Genomic DNA, 22,776 nt, shown 5'->3' on the forward strand with positions numbered 1-22,776 from the left:
AGTTGGGTCAAACAAGACACAAAAGCAAAGCAATTGTAAATAATTAAAACCCCATGGGTTGTAGCAGAATCAGTGCTGAGATGACCTTAATTAAATTAGAGTTTTCAAGGACTTTACTAATTAGAGTCCTTTCCCTGTAGTTTCCACAATAGCCAGGAAGCAAGGGTAGTTTGGATCAAGAGCTCATCAATAAACATAGAGGTTGCCAGTCCCTGGGGGTGAAAAAGTAATTCTTGGAGTATGTGTCATGCAGGACTTGGAGACAAGAGATGATTCTCTCGTCACCCTGACAGAAAATATACTAACGTCACTTATTTATTTATTTAATTATTTGAGAGCAAGAGAGAGAGAGAGGACACTCGAGGGCCTTCAACCACTGCAAACGAGCTCTGGATGGATGCACCAACTCGTGCAACTCAGTTGGCTTACGTGGGTCCTGGGGAATCAAGCCTCAAACCGGGGTCCTTAGGCTTCACATGCAAGCACTTAACCGCTAAGTCATGTCTCCAGCCCCTATATTAATTTCTTTAGGCCCAGAGTTAGAGTAATTTCAGAAGTACAATTGCAAGGAGTCACTCCTGGGACTTATGTAAACTGATCTTATTTAAATAATGTTTTGGAAAATAACATATGCTGCTATTAAAGAGTCATGACAGAGCAACTGTAATCCCATCAGATGAAGCTACTTGGGACTATGCATGCCTGCTTCAGCTCTAAGTTATTTTTTATTTATTTATTTTTTTGGTGGTATCATTGACACCTTTTAGATGCCCATTTCAGGCAAAGATGTTGACCTTTTTACCACTTTCTTGCCCAAACTTATCATTCATCTCAAGACTGAAAGATTCCAATAGTATATAAATTCTGTGGTGATATCTGTTGAGCCAGTAAGTTATCAAATTTATTGCACTCCTGTGATGTGCAAAGTATGGCAGTGGATGCTATTGTGTATATATTTGGACAGATGCAAAATTCTGTGTCTTAAGGTGCTTAGGTCTAATCAAGAAGAATGTCAAGAACACAAGTTTCCAGTTCCAAAGAAAGCAATATCAATGTAAGTTGATATGCTTATTTAAAGGAATACAGTTTATTTATTAATTTACTTACTTATATATTTATTTTGAATTTTATTTGCTTGAGCAAGAGAGAGGGAGAGAGAGAGGGAGTGAGAGAATGAACACATACCAGGGCCTTCAACCACTGTAAGCAAAATCCACACGCATGCACCACCTTGTGCATCTGGCTTATGTGGGTCCTGGGGAATCAGACCTGGGTCCTTTGGCTTCACAGGCAGGCACCTTAACTGTTAAGCCATCTTTCCAGCTCCAAAATGAATATTTAAATGCACTAATGAACTGGCTTTGAGAAATGGAAAGAATTCTAGCAGTGCACATTTGGGAAAGGACTATCCATGGACATATAATAAGAATGAAGAAGGTCAATTTTAATCTAGAAAAAAAAAATCCTTGTTAATGGAATAATGGTGAACAATTGAGACTAGCCAGAGGTCATCTTACTGCTGTGCTCCTTAGAAATGCCCCATGGATGTCACTGCATGCCATATCCCATTCCCCAGAGACCTGTTTATTAGATAAAGGATAAGTGTTCTGTTTGGCATAGAGGCATAAGAGGAAAAATGCTTAAGTCTGGCCAGGCAACAGGCACATTTAATATGGGATTTCTGTTGAAAGTGCCTCAAGCCATGGAATTAATTGGCACTTTAGTCCGTGTGTGGCAGGAGGGAGAGGAGATATGACAGTAAACAGACCTTTCAGAAGTCCTCCAAATATGAAGAAACAGAGCCAAACAGACAGCTCTCCCTTCCTGGTTCCTTTGAGTTTCAACATATTACAGAAGCCTCATTTGGTCTCTGTACCCCAGAGGTGGCAGCTGCCACTGTGATGCCACATCAAGGACGTTGGGTTATTCTTCTAAGTCAGTCAGCCAGAAGATCATTGTTTGTAGAGTGGCCAGAGAAATGCAGAGGAGAGCTTTCCCCTCTGGAACATTCCAGGAATACCTGCTGAGTCAGTGGGAAAGAAAAGAGAAGATATTTTATTTTATTTATTTTTATTAATTCGTTTTGTACTCAGTGAATACAGTCAAGTTGGTACCATTGTGAGGCTCATCCATGTCCTACCCCCTCCCCCTGGCCCCTCCTTGTTGATGTATATGGGTCATGCATTGTGGAGTTAGCCCACAGTTATGGGTAGGAGAAATGTCTCTGCATATCATGACCCAACGTGTGGCTCTGACATTCTCTCCACCCCCTCTTCCACAAAATTTCCCTGAGCCATGTTGGGTTCATTTTGGGTCTGCTTCAGTGATGAGGTGTTGGGAGCCTCTGTGTCTCTGGATATCTGATTTGGTAGGAGTTGATTGTTCTCTGTGTCGATTTCCTTCACCCTTGGGCTGGTACCAGGTTCACAAAGAAAGCAGCACCCTTGCTTGTTTCGCCAATTATTCTTAGCTTCAGCTGGGATCCTTTTGAAGTATGATGGGGTGGTTCTGTCCTTAGGATCTATGTCTATCTGGAAAAGAGAAGTAGATTCTCCAACAGAGAGTAAAGTTAGCACCAGATAAATGGGATAACCCCCCCCCCCTTTTTTTAGTAGAGACAAAATATGGAACGCTCCTGAAGTTGTGTGTCATCCTTGTGTAGGGACCATGCTGATCTTCTCTGTATAGTTCCAATTTTAGTATATGTGCTGCTGAAGCAAGCACAGAGAAGATATTTCAGAAGTCAGCACACGTTAGAGTTTCCTATTCTGTTCACCTATTCCCTCAATTCAAACCATTCATCCCATCAAACATAAATTTGTGTTTATCTATTATCTAACATCTATCTGCCTGCCTGCCTGCCTGCCTGCCTGCCTGCCTATCTATCTATCTATCTATCTATCTATCTATCTATCTATCTATCTATCTATCCATCCATCCATCTCTCTCTCTCTATACCTATCTATGTGTCATCTATCTATTTATCATCTATCTCTCTACCTATATCTATATCTATATCATCTATATCTATCTATCTATCACCTATCTGTCTGTCTATCTGTCTATCTATATATATCTATATATCTGTGTAGCTGAAAATTCTTTTATTTATTTAGTTATTTGAGACAGTGAGAGAGAAAGAGGGAGGAAGAAAGAGAGAGCGAGAGAGGAAACAGAGAGAGAGAAAGAATGTGCATGCCAGGGCCTCTAGCCATTGCAAATGAACTCCAGATGCATGTGCCACCTTGTGCATCTCGCTTTATGTGGGTGCTGGGTAACCAAACCTGGATACTTTGGCTTTGCCAGCAAGCACCTTAATCACTAGGCCAACCTCTCCAGCCCTAAAAATTCTTTGCAATAGCAAGATTCTTAGTTATCTCTAACATAATCACTCTTCTTGTTGCGGAGTGGCTCTTAATCACGAAGATTCTAATCATGTAAATAATGTGAAAATAATGTCAATCCTAAGGCTTGTTCAGGCTCACGTACATCAGAGCCTGGTCAGCAGTCATGGAAACAGCGTGGAATTGCATTATGTAGCTGGATGGACTGTGATACACAACCTGCAGAAGGAAAAAATAAAACGAAGCCCAGGCTGATTGTGGGTGAAAATATATGCGCATCTTCTGTGTAAGTACCAAATTATTAATAATTCCCAACAAGAGTATTTCTGTTTTACATATAGGCCTTAAGGAATGCCCTCTGTAGGCTTGCTACGTTATTTAGCAATGTCTTTCTGTTAGAGACAAGGTGCCCGTACCCTGTCTGTGGTGCTCCTTGAAGACTCACCAGCGGATGCAGCCGTTTCTCTGCACGCTCAGTCCCGCTCAGCGTGAACGGCTCACACAGCCACGTCACCAGACCTTGACCCCCAGATTGAAAGCGCTGTTTTTCCACTGTGATCCCATTACAGCGCGTTGTTCTCAAAAGTCCATTAACCTTACCGAGTCTCTGCTCATGTATTTGTAAAATGGAAGTTACACTACTTATGTAGAACGCCCTTGTGGATGAGTGAGATCATGTAGCTAAAAAGCCTGACACACGGGAGAATGGGTATACACAGTCTCCCCGCCTTGCTTATTCTTCTACCTGCTACCTTCACCCACTTTCTTATTGTAGTTCATAAGTTTGTAATTCCCTGTGGGCATAGTCTGTCTGTTTTTTAATTTGTTATTCTTTTTTTGAGGCTAGGGTCATGTTGTAGCCCAGGCTGACATGGAATTCACTGTGTCATCTCAGGCTGACCTCAAACTCAGAGGGATCCTACCCCAGCCTTCCAAGTGCTGGGATTAAAGATGTTTGCCAGAATGCCCAGGAGCATAGTCTTTTTCTTTATTTATTTGAGAGCGACAGACAGAGAGAGAAAGAGGAAGATAGATAGAGAGAGAGAGGGAGAGGGAGAGAGAATGGGTGTGCCAGGGCCTCCAGCCACTGCAAATGAACTCCAGATGTTTGCACCCCCTTGTGCATCTGGCTAATGTGGGTCCTGGGGAATTGAGCCTCCAGCCGGGGTCCTTAGGCTTCATAGGCAAGCGCTTAACTGCTAAGGCATTTCTCCAGCCCTCTTTTTCTTTATAAATATTTATTTGTTTGTTTGAGAGATAGAAAGAGAGAGAGACAATGGGTGCACCAGGGCCTCCAGGAGCTGCAAACAAACTCCAGATACACGCACCTCTTTCTGCATCTGGCTTTACATGGGTCCTGGGGAATCGAACCTGGGTTGTTAGGCTTTTCAGGCAAGCTCATTAACAACTAAGCCATTTCTCTAGCCCTTGAGTCCTTTTTTTTTTGAAAACTGGGGCTGAAGACACAAGGTTCAGTTTTCAGAGAAGGAGGAAAGAAAATCTGATGTCCAGAATAGCATGCAGATTAGAGAAGGTGAATTATAAGCGAGGTTGCGGAGCAGAGTCTCAAGCTGCTTCAATCTTAGCTGCTTCTCTAAACTCCTAGGACATCAGTCAGTCATAGAAGCTTTTAATGAAAATTTCCCTTAGATAGATAAGATGACATGAATTGTATTTCTTAGAGTCAAACAATTTCCTAACTGTGAGAGGTAACTAATTCTCAAATGATTTTCCAGTTCAGCCATAATTTGCTTTTGCCCAGTCTATGTTGTGTCTCATTCTTTATTAGGATCTACAGTTACCTCTAAGGTATGTGTTATATATTCCTCTTTCACATAAACAATTATTTATGAAATTTCATAATGTTTCAAATAATTTTTAAATGTATGTTTTAAATTTTATTTTATTTTTACTTATTTGACAGAGAAAGAGGAAGAGAGAGAGAAAGAAAGAATGGGTGTGCCAGGGCCTTCAGCCACTGCAAACGAACTCCAAGTGCATGCGCCCCCTTGTGCATCTGGCTAACATGGGTCTTGGGGAATCGAACCTGGGTCCTTTGGCTTTGCTATCAAACACCTTAACTACTAAGCCATCCCTCTAGCCCTTAAATGTATTTTTGTTTTGTTTTTCAAGATAGGGTCTCACTCTAGCTCAGGCTGACCTGGAATTCACTATGTAGTCTCAGGATGGCCTCAAACTCATGGTGATCCTCCTACCTCTGCCTCCCAAGTACTGGGATTAAAGGCATGTGCCACCATGCCCAGCTCTTGAATGTATTTTCAAGAGTCTAATTATTCATTTATTTCTTTGAGAGAGAGAAAGGGAGAGAGTGGCAGATATATAGAGAGAATGGGCATGCCAGAGTCTCTAGCCACTGCAAATGACTTGTAGACACATGTGCCACCTTGTGCATCTGGCTTACGTCGGTCCTGGGGAATTGAACCTGGGTTCTTTAGCTTTACAGGCAAATACCTTAACTTCTAAACCATCTCTCCAGCCTTAAGTAATTGTACTGAATATCAAACTTGTCTCATCAAATCTTTCAGTTCCGAAATAATGCTACAGAGCAACTCTGGATACAATAACTCCCACTCTTCTTTTCCTTCCTCCTTCCCTTCCTCCCTCCTTTCTTCACTTGCTCTAGATACTTCCTTTTCTTTCAATATCTAGATTATCTAGAAGTGAAGAATTAGTTAGTAAGTTATACAATCAGCAATGACCATCTCTCCTTAGCCTAACTCCATGCGGTAGTTTGAATGTATGTCCCCCATAGACTCAGGTGCCTGGCCGGAGGAGCTGACAATGGGGGCAGATTCTGGGGTCCAGTCCTAAGGTGTGTTTAGGGGTGGGTCTTATTTACAGCTCAAAGGTATGCAGAGAGGTTTGACCTCTTCCTGGGACCTGCTGCCTTTTGGTGTTAGCTGGCTGGCGATGGCTCCTCTCTGCTTAGTGGTGTGGAAGCAGCTTTTTCTACCACAGATGGAACTCCCCCCCAACCCCTGCCGTAAGCTTGAAATGAAGCCCTTCTTCCTCAAAACTGTGTCTATTTGGATGTTGATTCCAGCAACATGAATCTGACTGTAATACTTAATAAACTCAACCTCAGTCATTTAACTTCCTAAGAACTCGTTTTAATTTTTAAATACAGTGAGTAGACTATCTTCATGTTCCTTCCCTCATGAAAAGTTTTATAATTTGATACTTCACTGTACTTTCTGAAAAATAGCATGTAATGATTCAAATTACTGAACGCTTTGCCCAGAATACAAATGTTCCGAACTTGCTTGTCAACGAGTTACTTTTTAAAAGATTAGATGTTGATATAACACGAGTGTTAGCTCATGGGATTTTTAATAGATACTTTAGTCTAAAGAAGCTAAGGAAAATGGTCTACAAGAAATTAACTGCTATAAGAAATACTAAGAGTTGTTGATTCTTGTTATCATTTAATGACAGAACAGGAATGATAATGCAAATTATATAGATTTTCATTTTCACTTTATTGTAAGTATAAAATGAGTCTGAATGGCTGAAATGTCGACAAGTTACATTATAAGGCGATGATTGTTGGAAGACAGTGAGTGTCAGTAGAATTAATTGGGAAATACTACTGTAGCATTGGTCTTTATGCAATCACAACCTGGGCATTATCATTTATGTAATTTCTTAGTCTTCTCTCAGTTTCTCTAAGATGAATGCTTGCATAATAATAGCCTTTTGGGGAATATGTTTAAATATATGAAATATATTTTACATGACACAATGTTAGTTTTTTTTTTTTTCCTTAAAGCACCTTAGCATCTTGCCATTTGAGAAAGGTTGACTGGCATGATCCCAAATGCTGTTTCTGTAAAGATTACCCTCTTGCCTCTTTCTCCTCCACTGGCCACATGCTTCTATACACAGCTATTACGCCAGTTTATTTGCCTATGATCCTTTTTATACTATGATGTCATCGTAGCTTTGTGGCAGTAAATCTGGTTCCTAAATTCTGCATGTCCTTGTATGGACTTAAATTTACCAGACTACCTATCTCTTGAGAAGTTTGAGGGATTTTTACCTAGCATAAATTAACAAAATCATAAAAATGCATTTTGACATTAGTTTGTTTTTTATTTAGCACACCTCAAGGAAAAGCTAATGGCTAAAACATTGCCCTATGGGACTTACCTTTTGTGCTGTGAAAGTGAGCTTCAGTCTTGAATAAACTGGTCTGTTTAGTTACAGCATTGGCTGAACTTCATTTCCTAGCCAGAGAGCCAGATATGATGAAACTGCCGAAGATTCTAAAAACAGTTTCCTTATTTTGGAATTTTAAACCTCTACCTTCAGGGATAAATATGCTTATCTTCAAATCATCACAGCTTTTGGGATTGCTAAATTCCAAACATGGGATTCTGAGATAAAATATCTTCTTTCAGGAAAAACAAAACCCAAACCAAAACCAAACAAAGTCCTATGTGGACTCATTTACCAGAGTGAATGCAATTTCATCTGTTCTGTTAAAAATAATACTATGAATGTAGGTCCCAATATTACACTAATAAATAACAATTGTATCAATTATATATCCATTATATCACTTAAATACCAGAAGATTATCCTTACCTTTTATACTAAGATTAATTGTAGGGACTTTATTATTAGCCACAAAGGGAACAGAGAATAGTTTGGTAAAGGCTTTCTTACACCTGCAGGCAACTTAGAAATGCCATCTTTGGGCTGGTGAAATGGCTCAGTTCTTTCTAGGTACTTGTATACAAAGCCTTCTGGCCTGGGTTCAATTCCCCAGTTCCCATATAAAGCCAGACGCACAAAACTGCACATACATCTGGAGCGTATTTGTAGCAGCAAGAGGCTCTGGCACACCCATACTTATTTTCTCACGCATGTGTGCATACACAAAACAGTCAGTCAATAACTAAGAGAAATGCCATCCTTGAGAACACACAGGTAAAGTCGTTACCCACACAAGACACACTGAAGCTCAGTGAGAAAGTATGAAAAGGTTGAAGAATAAGCCAATGATTTCATCTGTATGTGTCTTACCTTTAATCTGTGTGTGTTGACTGAGTGATACGGCCAATAAAATAATTATTTAGAGTAACTGGAGACATTCCCAGGTTCCAAACCAGCAAAGCAAACTCCATGTGGACAACAGGATACAGAAATGCAGGGTCACTAGTAATTTAAGTAATAAGAGCTGTTAGTGTGTCCAGTGAAATTACAGATATGAGAGAGAAGAAACGAGGTGTTCCAAAGCACTGACGTGCACGCTCACCTTGTTTCTTTCTTGGCTCTATGCTGCTCAGTGTTCTAAAAAGGAGCTTGCTTTAAGTCAGAGAGTTATTGCTAATAAGCCATCTGAAGTATTCCTAGTTTTGGAAATGTGTGAGAATTCTATGGCTGTCTCTCCACAGTAGAAAGGGTCAGGAGTTTGTTTTGGGTAAAGACAAAAGTCCTCATGACATAAATGCCCCCTCTCCGCAAAGGTTCTAGCTCCAAAGGCCACTACACTGGTGGTTAAGTGATGCTATGTGAAACTTGACAGGAAACACGCTTCCAGATAATACCAAGGTCTTATTTGTCCCTCAGAGATTGAAGCTTCATCAATGAGACTATAAAATGGTCTCCAGGGCTGGAGAGATGGCTTAGCAGTTAAGTGCTTGCATGCGAAGCCTAAGGACCCCAGTTCGAGGCTCGATTCCCCAGGACCCACGTTAACCAGATGCACAAGGGGGCACACGCGTCTGGAGTTCGTTTGCAGTGGCTGGAGGCCCTGGTGCACCCATTCTCTTTCTCTGTCGCTCCCAAATAAATAAATAAAAATAAACAAAAAGAGGTCTCCATAAGAGAGCTTTTTGAAAAACATTTATTATTTATTTATTTATTAGAGACAGAGAGGGAGGGAGAGAGAGAGAAAGAATGGGCACACCAGGGACTCCAGCCACCGCAAACGATCTGCAGACACATGCACCACCATGTGCATCTGGCTTACGTGGTACCTGGAGAATCGAACCTGGGCCCTTAGGCTTTGCAGGCATGTGCCATAACCACTAAGCCATCTCTCCAGCCCCCATAACAGAGCTTTTAAATTGTGTCAATCTGTACATGCATGTGTGTGTGTATGTGTGTGTGTGTGTGTGTGTGTGTGTGTGTGTGTGTGTGCATGCATGAATACATGGCTAGAAAATCTTAGGTCCTTTCAGAAAGCTGGGTAAAGTTATTAGGGCATTCTTAGTAGATTGCTATAAAATATAAATTAATATTATAAGATTAAAGAAAATAAATTATTTCAATATAAATTCTTAAATATATGTTTTAATATATATAAACTACTTCATCAAATAGCAAAACATAGCAGGTATGGCATCCTAATGTACATTAGTTGGAAGTGTTTGCAAACAAATCTAACAATAGTCAAATATATAAAATTTCTGTTTGTGGCAAAGAAACCACAGTGGATTGGTGATTATATATATTCCTAATTGAAGGAAAAGCCATTTTATTTAGTTAGATGTTGATATTTCGATGTATTGTTTTCCACCTAAGTTAACCACACTCTTGAGTTCTTTGTGGACCCCAATTAAATACTACTGCTGTACATGGTAAAGTGTAGCATTCTAAAGAGTTAGATGATTAAGATGTCCTAGAGTGGAAAGTCCTTTCATTTAAAGTAATTATCTACCTGCCAACTAGCATCTAGACATACAAATGTTGAAGGTTTTGTACTGGGACACAAGAAGGTATTAGCTAGCATCTATGAAGTCCTCACTGGACTTCAAGCCCTATGTTCAGAACAATTAATACCGTATTTCTTTTGATTTTCGTAACAGCTCTGTGAAGTTATCTCTGCTTTGTAGCGGGTAGAGAGTCAACTCAGATGCAGGTTTGGGTGATGCCAAGTCTTAAAATTGAAGCTCATTTTTTAAAATAGTATTTTGTTTTATTTTATTTTTGTTTATGAGAGAGAGAAAGAGGGAAAGAGGGAGAGAAAGGAGAGAATGGATGCACCAGGGCCTCTAGTCACTGCAAAGAAACTCCAGACGCATGCGCCACTTTGTGCATCTGGCTTATATAGAGATTCTGGGGGAGTCGAACCTGGGTCTTTAGGCTTCGCAGCCAAGCACCTTAACTGCTAAACCACCACTCCAGCCTTAAAGCTCATTTTAATGGGAATGTAAGGGGACTGTTGGACAGATAGGATGGAAGGTAATCTTTTCATCCAGTTTGATAGATACAGGTCAACCCGGAACCCGCCACCCCCCAAACCGAGTGACTAGCTTCAGTGTGTTAGTTTCTTTTCTCATGTCTAGGAGCAAAAACGTGACAAGAAGCAAGGGAGGTTGCGTTTGCTTTGGCTCACAGTGTGAGTGGATGCAGTCCATCGTGGTGGTGGAAGGCATGTTGACGGGTGGTTCGAGGCTGCAGGAGCCTGAGGCTGCACCTCACATCTGGGTGAAGCGTCTTTTAACATAGCATCACCACCCAGGGGATCCCGTTTTCAGGCACATGCGAGACATTTACATCCAAACAACAAAACTCAGGTTACACCGCGGCAGAGTGAGACGCGAATTTGACCTGTGATTTATGTGAAAACATAAGAAGTTGTTTTTATTCTTTGGCTCACTATCAAATGAATGGCAAACACAACCCCGGAGAGTTATCTTTTTGTTTCTTTTAGATGATCGTACACTCCCTCAAGGTCTCAGTGTATTGCATTCATCAGGAAGACAAAATTTACTTAAATCTTATTTTAAATGTAACAAATGGTGGACTAATATCCGATTTGTGTCGTTGATTTGTTGTAATTTGTATTATGAATGAAACTGAGCTTTTGGTAACTAGGTGTCATCAATTTTAGTTTAACAGCAAGGGTCCTATGTATTGTCAAAACAGAATATGCACCTAATGCATGAATGGATGAGAATAATTGCCGGGTTTTCTGGCATACTTTCATTCCCACTCACACCCACCTCAAACTGTATATGTTATAAAGCAGTGGCTTTATAGATTTTACCCACTGAAATTTAACTTTTTTTTTTGAGGTAGTGTCTTCCTCTAGCTCAGGCTGACCTGGAATTCACTATGTAGTCTTAGGATGGCCTTGAACTCACAGTAATCCTCCTACCTCTGCCTTCTGAGTGAGTGCTGGGATTAAAAGTGTGTGCCACCACGTCCCAGCTTGAAATTTAACTCTTTGTTGCCAGTGAGAAAAGTGATTGTCCACATGCATTCAGAATTCAGTGGATTACAAATTCGTTCTGGGATAGATAAATGAGTATGCAATACAGGTCTGAAAGGTAATTCTAAAATAAAACCAATTCAAAAAAGTTTCAGAGATTAGGTGAACCTACTCTTCCTATTGATAAACATTATTTACCAAAGTGAACAGAAATTCATGAAAGAAGTCATGATTAACCCTCTGCAGTCCCCATAACAGAGCTCGCTATGAAGCTTCCTTAGCATCTTTGCCAAGCTGTCATATGAGCACTTGCCATGTGTGTGTGTAAAGTATTTTAGCGCTGTTATAAGCAAAATGTACATATTAAAAATCTGGGGCTGGAGAGATGGCTTAGCGGTTAAGCGCTTGCCCTGTGAAGCCTAAGGACCCTGGTTTCGAGGCTCGGTTCCCCAGGTCCCACGTTAGCCAGATGCACAAGGGGGCGCACGCGTCTGGAGTTCGTTTGCAGAGGCTGGAAGCCCTGGCGCGCCCATTCTCTCTCTCTCCCTCTACCTGTCTTTCTCTCTGTGTCTGTCACTCTCAAATAAATAAATAAATAATTAAAAAAAAAAAAACCCTGGAGTTTGGCTTTTCAATTTGAGAGAATTATTTTTGTTCAATGACTAGTTAAATGACTTTAACAACATGCACCACAAAATTAGTATACTTTTCAATGGGCTTCCAGTCACTGGTATAAAATAAAATTTGTTTTAGTCTCTTTGGCAAAAGTGCAGTTCATCTGTAATTTTAAAATGTGCACTATTTACTAGTAAACAAAAATGTGAAAAAAGGCACTTTATTCAGATCACTTGCAATATTAGGGAATGCTTAGTGGTCAGTTAATTGTCCGTTGACTTGGAAGCTTCAGTGCCCATCATTGGAACATGGCTCACTAGCAAATTGATGAGGGATGCAGGATGATCGCGGCTGGGAGATAATCCTGCCCATCTGTGTTGTTTCCAAGGCAGCCAGCCTCAGTTTAGCTATTAGGGGAATCAGCATAAAATGCTAAAATGGATAACGCCTCAAATCGCACTGGCTGAACCAAGTGAAGTTTGTCTCATTTCTCTGCAAAATCATTTGATGGTTCTGGTTGTCCAGGGGCCTTCCAGGTCATTGAGACAGGTGAGTTTCACTATGCACCCATGACTACATCCCTCCTCGTTTCAGAGTTACCTCCTATTTGTAGATAAACTGGGAAACTAGATCATTTCCATAAGCAGACCTATAAACTATGTCTATTCACCCAATAGTATGGAAGGAATGCAAACAAACAAAAAACAACAATAAAACATGGTCTAGCCAGGCAAGGATAATGGATTTCACCTCTCTCCCCCCCACCCCCCGCCCAAGGTCTGATGACACTGTGTGTCATTTACAAATTGATTTATTGTGTTATCCTTTAAATAGATAACATTATGTCCACATAATAATTATACTATGTAGCTATTTCTTTGGGAAAATATAATTCAGCAAGCTCCTAATATAAAACAAGGTCACTTTATGGACTCAGGATTATAGCTGTGTGCAAGTTTGTGACAATCATAGAAATGTGTTATTTTATGTTTTTTTTTTTTTCCCAGTTGCCAGGTAACAATTGAATCTTTTCCCCAGTTTCCTTGTTAATGTAACCTTTCCCTCTTTGGCTATACAATGATGTCTCTCTCTCTCTCTCTCTCTCTCTCTCTCTCTCTCTCTCTCCTCTCTCTCTCTCTCTGCTATTTTTCTATCTTGGGCTTCTTTTTTATAACCTTTGTTTGTTTGTTTGATTGATTGATTTCGTTTTTCAAGGTAGGGTCTTACTCTTGCCCAGGCTGACCTAGAATTCACCATGCAGTTTCAGGGTGGCCTCGAACTCACAGTGACACTCCTCCCCGACTTCAGTCCCACCCCTGAGTTCTGGTATTGAAGATATGTGCCGTCATGCCTGGCCAAATTTTAAATTTTAACTCCTATTAAGCCAATAAGTTTTTTTAAAATTTTTTTGTTTATTTTATTTATTTATTTGAGAGCAACAGACAGAGAGAGAGAAAGAGGCAGAGAGAGACAGAGAGAGAATGGGCGCGCCAGGGCTTCCAGCCACTGCAAACAAACTCCAGATGCATGTGCCCCCTTGTGCATCTGGCATCTTGTGGGTCCTGGGGAATTGAGCCTTGAACCAGGGTCCTTAGGCTTCACAGGCAAGCGCTTAACCGCTAAGCCATCTCTCTAGCCTTAAGCCAATAAGTTTTAAGTTTTGAGTCTCTTTCTCTCTTTCTCTCTCTCATTTTGCTTTGAGGCAATGACTCATGTAATCCAGGCTGGTCTCAATCCTTTTTAGCCAAGAATAAACTTGAACTGATCTTTCCTCTACCTCTGGAAGTAGGAGTATAGTTGTCACCACAGCAACTTTTCTTCAGTGTTCAGGATTGCATCCTGGGTTTTGAGCATGCTGGGCAAGTGATCTGGGCTTTGTCCTAGATCCTCTTTATCCTCTTCCTATCTTCTACTTTTTTTTGTTGTTGTTTGTTTTGGTTTGGTTTTTCGAGGAAGTATCTTACTGTAGCCCAGGCTGACCTGGAATTCACTATGTAGTCTTGAACTCATGGACATCCTCTTACCTCTGCCTCCTGAGTGCTGGGATTAAAGGCGTGCGCCACCACTCCTGGCTCATATATTCTTTTAATGCCTCTCATTATCCGGATCTTGATTTTCAATATCATGCATGTTCTGACACTCATTTATACGTTCAGCCCATATTTGACTCTGGGGTTCAAACCTAGTGCTTTCCTGATATTTCCTATCAGGTGCTCAGACTTCATATTAAAAAAGACACACATGCGGCTCACTTAGACCTTTTGTGTTATCTATGGGCCTTGTAACTGTGCCTTAGGTCATGGGATTTTATCTTTCAGTTGAAAGCCCTCTCTCTTTCTCTCTCCCTCTCTCTGCACTGGCATTACCCCTTTCTTGATTATAATTTTAAAGTGTCCTGAGCCACTTCCTGACATCCGATTTGTTCACCATGTCTCACTCCAAGTCATTTTCTCAAAATAAACACCTAACCTTAATAATTTGCTGCTCAGTCTTGTCTCAAAAAACCAACAATGAGTCAGGTGGTGTGGCTCATTCTCCCTTTAATTCTTGCCTTTGGGGAGGCTGAGGTCAGAGAATTGTGAGACTCGCTGTGAGTTCAAGGCAAGCCTGGGCTACAGTGTGAGTTCTAAGTCAGTCTGGGCTAATGAAAACGTGCCTTAAAAAAATAAAAATAAAAAGCACTATTCATGACTTCTCGTTGTTCTAAATACTGTGAACATGCTTTGAGCCTAGTTGGCCATGGCCTTTGTAATCAGAATGATACTCTGCCTCCCCATCTCCTTCCTAACTTGGCTTGAGGCATGAAGAATTTGCTCCCCGAACTCTGTGTACCTTGGTTTTTCACTCAGTGCCTCAGGGCCATTTTCCTTGTTCCCACTTTTCTTATTCTGTTAACTGCTTGTCTTTTCCATCTCTGAGAAGTCACTTTTCTTTTATTTTTGGAATGGGGAGGACAGGGCGTTCTGGTAGCCTTTATTTGAGAAAGTTTACACAGAAATCTCCAATTCAGCCCAAGTGAATCTGTATCAATCCCACACACAACAGATAACGAGCTTTGACAGGGGTTCATGACAATAGGCATAAATCAAATTTAACACAGTTTAGTTTGAATAGTAGGCTGCAAATGGAAAAAAAAAAAAAACATTGTTTTTAAAGCTGATTGGCTCATACTAACCTGCCATCAAGGGCAAAGGCTCTCTTGCCTTTTAAATCATAGCACAGTATCGGTTAACTTGTAAACCAAAAACATGGGTTTCCAAAGTTGATATTTTTGGCATGAGTCAAAGAAAGGGACTTGAATTTCAGTTCTACAAAGCTTAAGCTTAGCATTGTGCTTTGGCACAAAAATACCGACAAAATAAAATATTCTCTTTTATCCTACCTCCTCTGTGCGGTTTATCGTTTCTCTTTGGCATCCTTTCCCGAGGCGAGGGCTCCCCACTATTTGATGTCAGGCATCTCCCTGTGTGTTTTTGTTAATACAGTTACCAGATGTTTTAGTCATGTTATGAGATTGAACAATTAGCATCTCCTGTTCGTCAGAAACCCATCAGTGCTCCTGACTGTATCTGTAGTGCCCAGGAGAAGGCCTGGTTCCCTGTCACATTCCCAGATGTGTTAGATTTCAATAGCTCATCTTCTGTGGTTCCTAAATCCTACCACGTTACCTTGCACACAGTGAGCCTCCAATGTGTGTTTAACCGGATCGGGTTTAAATAGAGTAATTTCAAATATACACTCCAGAAAATTGCCTTGTTGGCCAGCTCAGTTTGACTGTTAATCAAAATGCAAGTGTGTCATTTTGTTTCAGACAGAGTTTGCTATTTAAAGGGAGGGCTTTCACTGGTAGATTAGGACTGCTCCGAAGATATCAAGTTGATTCATTACCATTTCATTTCTTTAATCATCTGTTTGTTTCTAAGTGAGAAGTTGCTTGGTAGAAGGAGCAATAGATGCTCAAATAAAATATTTATACAATAGAGATTCTATGTACATTTTAATTTTCCCTCTGAAAAATAAGCAAAGTATTATAGAACAAAAACAATTCTTTTTCTTGCTTTTTATTTAGGGTTTGATTTTGGACAGCTTTGACTTGTGTTCCTGACATCAGGGCTTACATACATTATTTATTTTTCAAAGATAGCTCAACTTTGGGATAGCAAGTTATCAAGTTTTTAATAGCAGTCCTCAGGATCTCTATGTGGTCTGACAGATGCACCTCACCATTGGAGTCCAGTGTTGACTAAGCTTTACAACTTGGGCCGCACGTGATGCTGTATTGACGCAAGGTCCTAACCTTTTGAAACTAATGGGAGTAAAATTATAATCAAGGGGCCCTTCAACTGTGTTCTCAATTATCTGAAACTGGTACTTCTCTCTGACATAATTAAAAGACCTTTTCAGCTCACAATAGCAAAAGGCATCTTATTTATTTTTATTTAAGACAGTGGTCTTTTTAATAAAAAAATATTTATTTGAGAGGAAGACGAGAGAGAGAGAGAGAGAGAGAGAGAGAGAGAGAGAGAGAGAGAGAGAGAAATGGGCACATCAGGGTCTCCAGTTCCTGCAAATGAACTCCAGAAGCATGCACCACCCTATGCATCTGGCTTACATGGGTTCTGGGGAATCGAACCTGGGTCTTTAGGTTTCGCAGGCAAGCACCTTAACCACTAAGCTATTTCTCCAGCCCAAGAGAATGGTTTTTGACATTTAGTCAGTAGTACTTATTTTTTGTCCTATATAATAGTCTATTTCTCATTTGGGTATTGGAAGGAAAGATTGAGTAAGAGGATCATCAGATGCAATTGAAGTGAATGATTAATTGACTCAGCAACTATGATTTTCTTCCCACTATGTTCCCCAAACTGGGAATAAATCAGTCAAAAAACAGAGTTTCAATTCTTACAGTTTTCATTTTGATAGATTAAAATATATATATACCTATTAATCACATCAAGTAATATATAGGTGCACATGTGTGTGAACATATATACACATATATATGTATATGGAAATGTATGTGTGTATATTTGGTTGATATCTTTAGAAACCCTGAGGAGGCAGGCGAGGCTAGAGTAAAGACAGATGGGAAGAGTTACAGGAGATTAGATAAAAGAGATTATGTTGGGCTGAACAAGTTGCTGTGGAGACTTTGCCTTTGGCTGTGGAAAAGATCTTCCAAGGCAATCCAAATGCAGGATGCAAACTGCATTTAAGAATTTGCTGGCATCGCATTATCCACTGCACTGAAAATAGACAATGGTAGTAAAAATGCCAGGAAGGTTGTTTAGGCAGTTAGACTAGGTTCCATAATAGGAAGGAATCTCGAACAGAGATTATTGCACCAATGACTTATCAGGGGAAACCCATCGTGAAATAAGGACAGCATGGGCAGTCACTGGGGACACAGGTGGTAAGTTAAGCGTCAGTGTTGTTATATGGAAAAGTAAGACAGCCTGATCGTGGAGGGCTCTGTGGGTCTGACTGGCTGAACAGAATCGCCCCACCAAGAGAAAGCACTTTGCTCTGGCTTTTATATTGCTGTTTCAGTTAGATCCTTGTTGGCCGGGTTGGCACAATGGGTCATAACCCTGCTGACATCTCTGGGGAAAACTCCCCTCGGGTCTTCCAAGGTAATGGTGTTTATCAGTTAATACTTACAGCATCTTGAAGATGGGCCAATGCCCACTTGGTTGCTCTCTTAACAAAGACTGAGAATAGGGAGAAGATGTGGACAGCTTCCAGGGTTTTTGAGAGCATCATTGTCACATAGGAGCATTAGGACCTCAGAAGAAAACATCGTAAGACTTCTGGACAGGTTTGAGAGCTGAAAAGTGGCAAAATAAATTAATAATAATAATTTGAGGAAGTCTTGAGTGCCTGGAAAATTTAAAATGAGGGAAGTTTTAGATTAAAACAATGAGAAAGAACGCAAAAAACCAGATAAACTGGTTTTACTCCTATCAGTAGACAAAAATAATTCTGGAAAAAATCAAATTGAAAGGTTTAGGAGGTATGGCAGTGTCTTACAAAAGGCTGGGACACAGAGACAGTAAATTCATATGATTCAGTACAATATTTTACATGCTGTAAAACCATGGCAATTTGAGAATATGATGATTTTCAATGCGATATTGAGCAATAATATTCTAGGCTAATTTTTTATTGTGTGCGTGGTGCTGGGTCTCAAGACTAAGGCCCTGTATATGCTGTGTAGACACCCCTGGCTTACTGATGCCTTCATGATTAAATTCCCAAATCACAAACGTAGAATTATTTGGTTGTAGAATTGCAACTTAATTTATTTAGAATGTTATGGAAGTTTTCCTCATCTAGATTTTTAAATTTTTGGTCAAATTCTAGTGCTGCTAGAGTTGCTTTATAGTAAAATTAGAAGATTCACGTGGAATGAAAATCAGGGTTTTTCTGGTAAATATATATATGTATGTATGTATGTATATATATATCTAAGAAAAATCTAGCGGAAAATACTCTTTTTCATGTCCCTGCTTATCAAGAGTGCTTTGACATTGAGTTGGAAATACTCTCAGGTTGGCACAGGCTGAGCATCCTCTTATCTTTCACAGACTGGCTCCTTATCTCTGCCCTCCTTCCTAGCAAGCCTTCTTATTCCGTCTTCCGTAGGTACCTGTACTTCACGGATACTATGTAAGAGTTACTCAAATAAGCCATCCGTCAGACATGCCATGCCTCTATGTTCTTCATGTGGTTTAGTCAGGTCTGCTTTAATGTTTGCATGGTGGCGCATACCTTTGATCCCAGCCCTCAGGAGGCAGAGGTAGGAGGATCACCATGAGTTTGAGGCCAGCCTGAGACTACAGAGTGAATTCCAGGTCAGCTTGAGCTAGAGTGAAACCCTACCTCGAAAAACAAAAACAAAACAAAAACAAAACCAAAATGTCTATCTTGAAAACCTCGGTATTTTTTTAATGTAACAATGGATATATTATGTAAGAATTTTTCATGTAAATAAGTTTACGGATGCTGTATGTTAGCACTGCGCTGCGTAACAATGCGATTCCTGGTAGGGAGTTAATGTGCTCATAGGTTGTTGTTTTTTTTTTTTTAAATACAGAAATTATGTTTCTGTATTGCTATCTGTTGAATTCATTTAACAACCTGTTCATTAAGTGAATGATCTGCCTAAAGGTGTTGTTTTTATCTTCTGTCCAAAATTTCTCCTATGCCTTTGTCTCCTTTTCAGTATGAGCTCATGTGACTGCCTAAGTTGAAGTCCTTTTTATATATTGGTTGCCCCACATCTCTTTGAATGTTTAAAGATCCAACTTGCTTAAGTCACAGATTTTCATATACATAGGAATATGCCCTCAGCATTTCAAGATTCTCAGGCATAAAACTTCTGTTTATTATTTCTCCTACCTATTATCCCTCTGTGTATCACATATATTTGCTTTATGTGTTAAGAGTCACTCTCCTAAATGCTGCATCTGTATTTGCTTATCTGTTCCCACAATCACCCTTATGGGGTAAGCCATTTCATTTTGACCATATTGTAAATCACACAGGTAATAAAGTAAAGTAACTCATCCAGGTTCAAGATCAAGGATGATTCCTTTCTTGAATTATATAAAATCCCACATGACAGTTTGGGAGGCAAAAGCTGAGCCTTGGACATCTAGGGAGAGAGGGAAAGGTGCTGGAAAAAAAAAAAGCTGGGAATGTTCAGGTTGCTAACAAGTGATGGTGGTTCTCTTGTCGTGGTCACAGGACATTGGAGATACATGTAAACCAGATTCTAGGATGAGCACGCAGGCCTTTTGCTCAAGCTTTTAATCATCCTTCATTTAACTGTCTAAAGTGGAGTATCAAATGATAAGGCAATAGTTTGGTATTTCCTATTTGTACTGGGCTGTGGGCTGACTTACAAAATGTGACTTGGTGGTGTTTTGTCGATGAAGGACTGGGTTTCTGGAGAACGCTTTCAGTGCAGACGTTGTGGTTGAATGAGTGACCTTGCGTAGTTCTATAATCTAGTGGAACTAAAAGACAAAAATGAAGAGCTTGTTGCGCTAACAGCACGTGTAACTTCTCAAATTTTATTTATTTTTATTGACAACTTCCATAATTATAGACAATAAGACATGGTTATCCCCCTTACTTTCCCCTTCACAACTCCACTCTCCATCATGTCCCCTCCCCCTCTCAATCACTGTCTCTTTTATTTTTGATGTCATCATCTTTTCCTCCTGTTATAATGGTCCTGTGTAGTTAGTGTCATGGGCTGCAAGGTCATGGATATCCAGGCCATTCTGTGTCTGGAAGAGTGCATTGTAAGCAGACCTACCCTTCCTTTGGCTCTTGCATTCTTTCTGCCACTGCTTCCACAATGGACCCTGGGCTTTGGAAGGTGTGATAGAGATGTTTCAGTGCTGAGCACTCCTCTGTTACTTCTTCCCAGCACTGTGGTGACTTCTGAGTCATCTCACGGTCCCCGCCATCTGAAAAGAGAAGCTTCTCTAGCCAAAAATGAGAGTAGCATTAATACATGAGTATGTACAATATGAAGTGCTTACTAGTTACTTTGGTGAGCAAAATATACAGACTAATGAATAGGAAAAGTAAATACCAACTAATATTGATTATTTTGGAATCATTTCTTCATTTGGAAAAATGCTGCTTTTAAATAATTTCATAATAAGGTGAAATAGAATGCTGAAAATGAGAATGTGAACTCTCCTCAATGCTCTAAATATTATTTTTAATTGCTTATGCATATGATTTGGAAGGAAATATACTTGATTTTTAGGACTGTAATTTTAGATAATAAGATTTTTCTTATCTAATTATATAATTTTGGTGGAAAATAGGACTCTTAAAAGTCTTAAAAATATAGCCAACACTAGTTTACACTTGCAGAAAAAATATTTATTGAGGGTTTTAGTTCCATGTTGTTAAGTAGATTGCAAAGGAATTAACAAAAATATTGCTTGCTTCATACAACTGTACATAGGTGGGTGTACTCATTAATATGATAAATGCAAACCGGTGTTCAGTCGATTATAATATATGAAGCTATTTTTGCCTTCCAGATGTCACTTCCTATCGGCAATGAGTTTGCAAGTTCCAAAGTGTAACAAGGTTTGTTTTTTTTTTTTTGTGCTGTGTTTTTTTTTTTAATTCATATCTTTAAGGTTCTCATTTTTATTTCCTTTAACAATACAAGCCAGTGTTTTCCATAAAGCCATATCTCATTAACCCAAGCATTTTCTCATAAATAATTAACCTAATTATAAGCTTCTAGTCTCTGCATTATTAGGTATTCATAAAGCTGACAAAATTAAAAAAAATATTTGTTTTCCTCACTTCTCCTTATCTGAGACTACACATTTTAGAAGTACCTTTAGGAAGAGGTGGGGTTTTCTTCCCCCCTAGAGAACTGTGCTGTGTTAGTATGTGATACTGGGAGGTGCCAGTAGGCTGGAAGGAGTTTCACTTAATAATATGCTTCAGAAACTCAGAAGTGGGCTGGAGAGATGGCTTAGTGGTTAAGCGCTTGCCTGTGAAGCCTAAGGACCCTGGTTCAAGGCTCGGTTCCCCAGGTCCCACGTTAGCCAGATGCACAAGGGGGCGCACGCGTCTGGAGTTCGTTTGCAGAGGCTGGAAGCCCTGGCGCGCCCATTCTCTCTCTCCCTCTATCTGTCTTTCTCTCTGTGTCTGTCGCTCTCAAAAAAAAAAAAAGAAACTCAGAAGTAAGTAAGTAAGTAAATAAATAAATAAATGTATGTATATATATATATATATATATCTGTATGTATGTATACATATGTAACATATAGGATGTTACGTATCATTGCTATTCTCATGGGACTCTAGTTCTCAACATTTTTCTCTTGACAAAATTTTATCTGCATGCCACTGTCAAGGATGATCTCTGTTATGTGAGGCTGCTACTGGAGAGACAGACTGTGGGATGCATTGCTGTTGTTACCACTGTCCCCTCACGGATTTGCATTATGCCTCTCAACCTGGGGACTGTGCTGGGTAGATGAGCTGTCTTAACAGGGGGATAAAATAAGCACGGACCATGGACTATGACCAGATGCATCCTGTAAGGGTCTCACCTCTTATCCATAAATCTGTTGTTTACTAACTTAACTTCCAAAGTAAAATTTCTATACTTAATTGAGAATATAAAGCACAGAATGGAATGATGTAAATGACTCAACTTTCTGTAGCTAGTGTCTTGTCGTCAGTAAACTCATCAGTAGTTCACTCCAATCACCTAAAACTAAACATCAGTTTATAAAATACTAGATGCTGTACTGGTATTTATATCATGATTCAATGGAATTATGGGTATTTAATCTCAGTGTTTCCATATCTCAAGAAATTAAAGAACAACTTAGAAATATGGAAATGAAAGACTGAGGTTTTTATTCTGGGTCTGTTTCTAAATGGCTATTTGAATTAGATGTTTATGTACATGGTATATTCCCAATTTTTCACTGAACAATAGATGCAATAGTTTTTCATTTCTATTCATTTATTTGAGAGAGAGAAAGGAAGAGAGAGAGAGAGAATGGTGGTAATAGAGCCTTTAGCTGCTGCAAATGAACACCAGACACATGCACCATCTTGTGCATCTGGTTT

At 39.8% G+C, this 22,776-nt stretch overlaps 1 protein-coding gene and 1 non-coding gene across 2 annotated transcripts in view; one reads left to right on the top strand and one right to left on the bottom strand.

The window, feature by feature from the left end:
- Positions 1 to 22,776, top strand: part of Pde4d (phosphodiesterase 4D) — a 1,345,132-nt gene that overhangs the window by 165,149 nt on the left and 1,157,207 nt on the right. The window lies entirely within an intron of this gene.
- Positions 2,618 to 2,724, bottom strand: LOC123456327. The gene has a single exon (XR_006634463.1). It is a non-coding gene; the product is annotated as a U6 spliceosomal RNA (small nuclear RNA).

Source organism: Jaculus jaculus, chromosome 20, assembly GCF_020740685.1.
Source record: "Jaculus jaculus isolate mJacJac1 chromosome 20, mJacJac1.mat.Y.cur, whole genome shotgun sequence".
NCBI lineage: Eukaryota > Metazoa > Chordata > Mammalia > Rodentia > Dipodidae > Jaculus > Jaculus jaculus.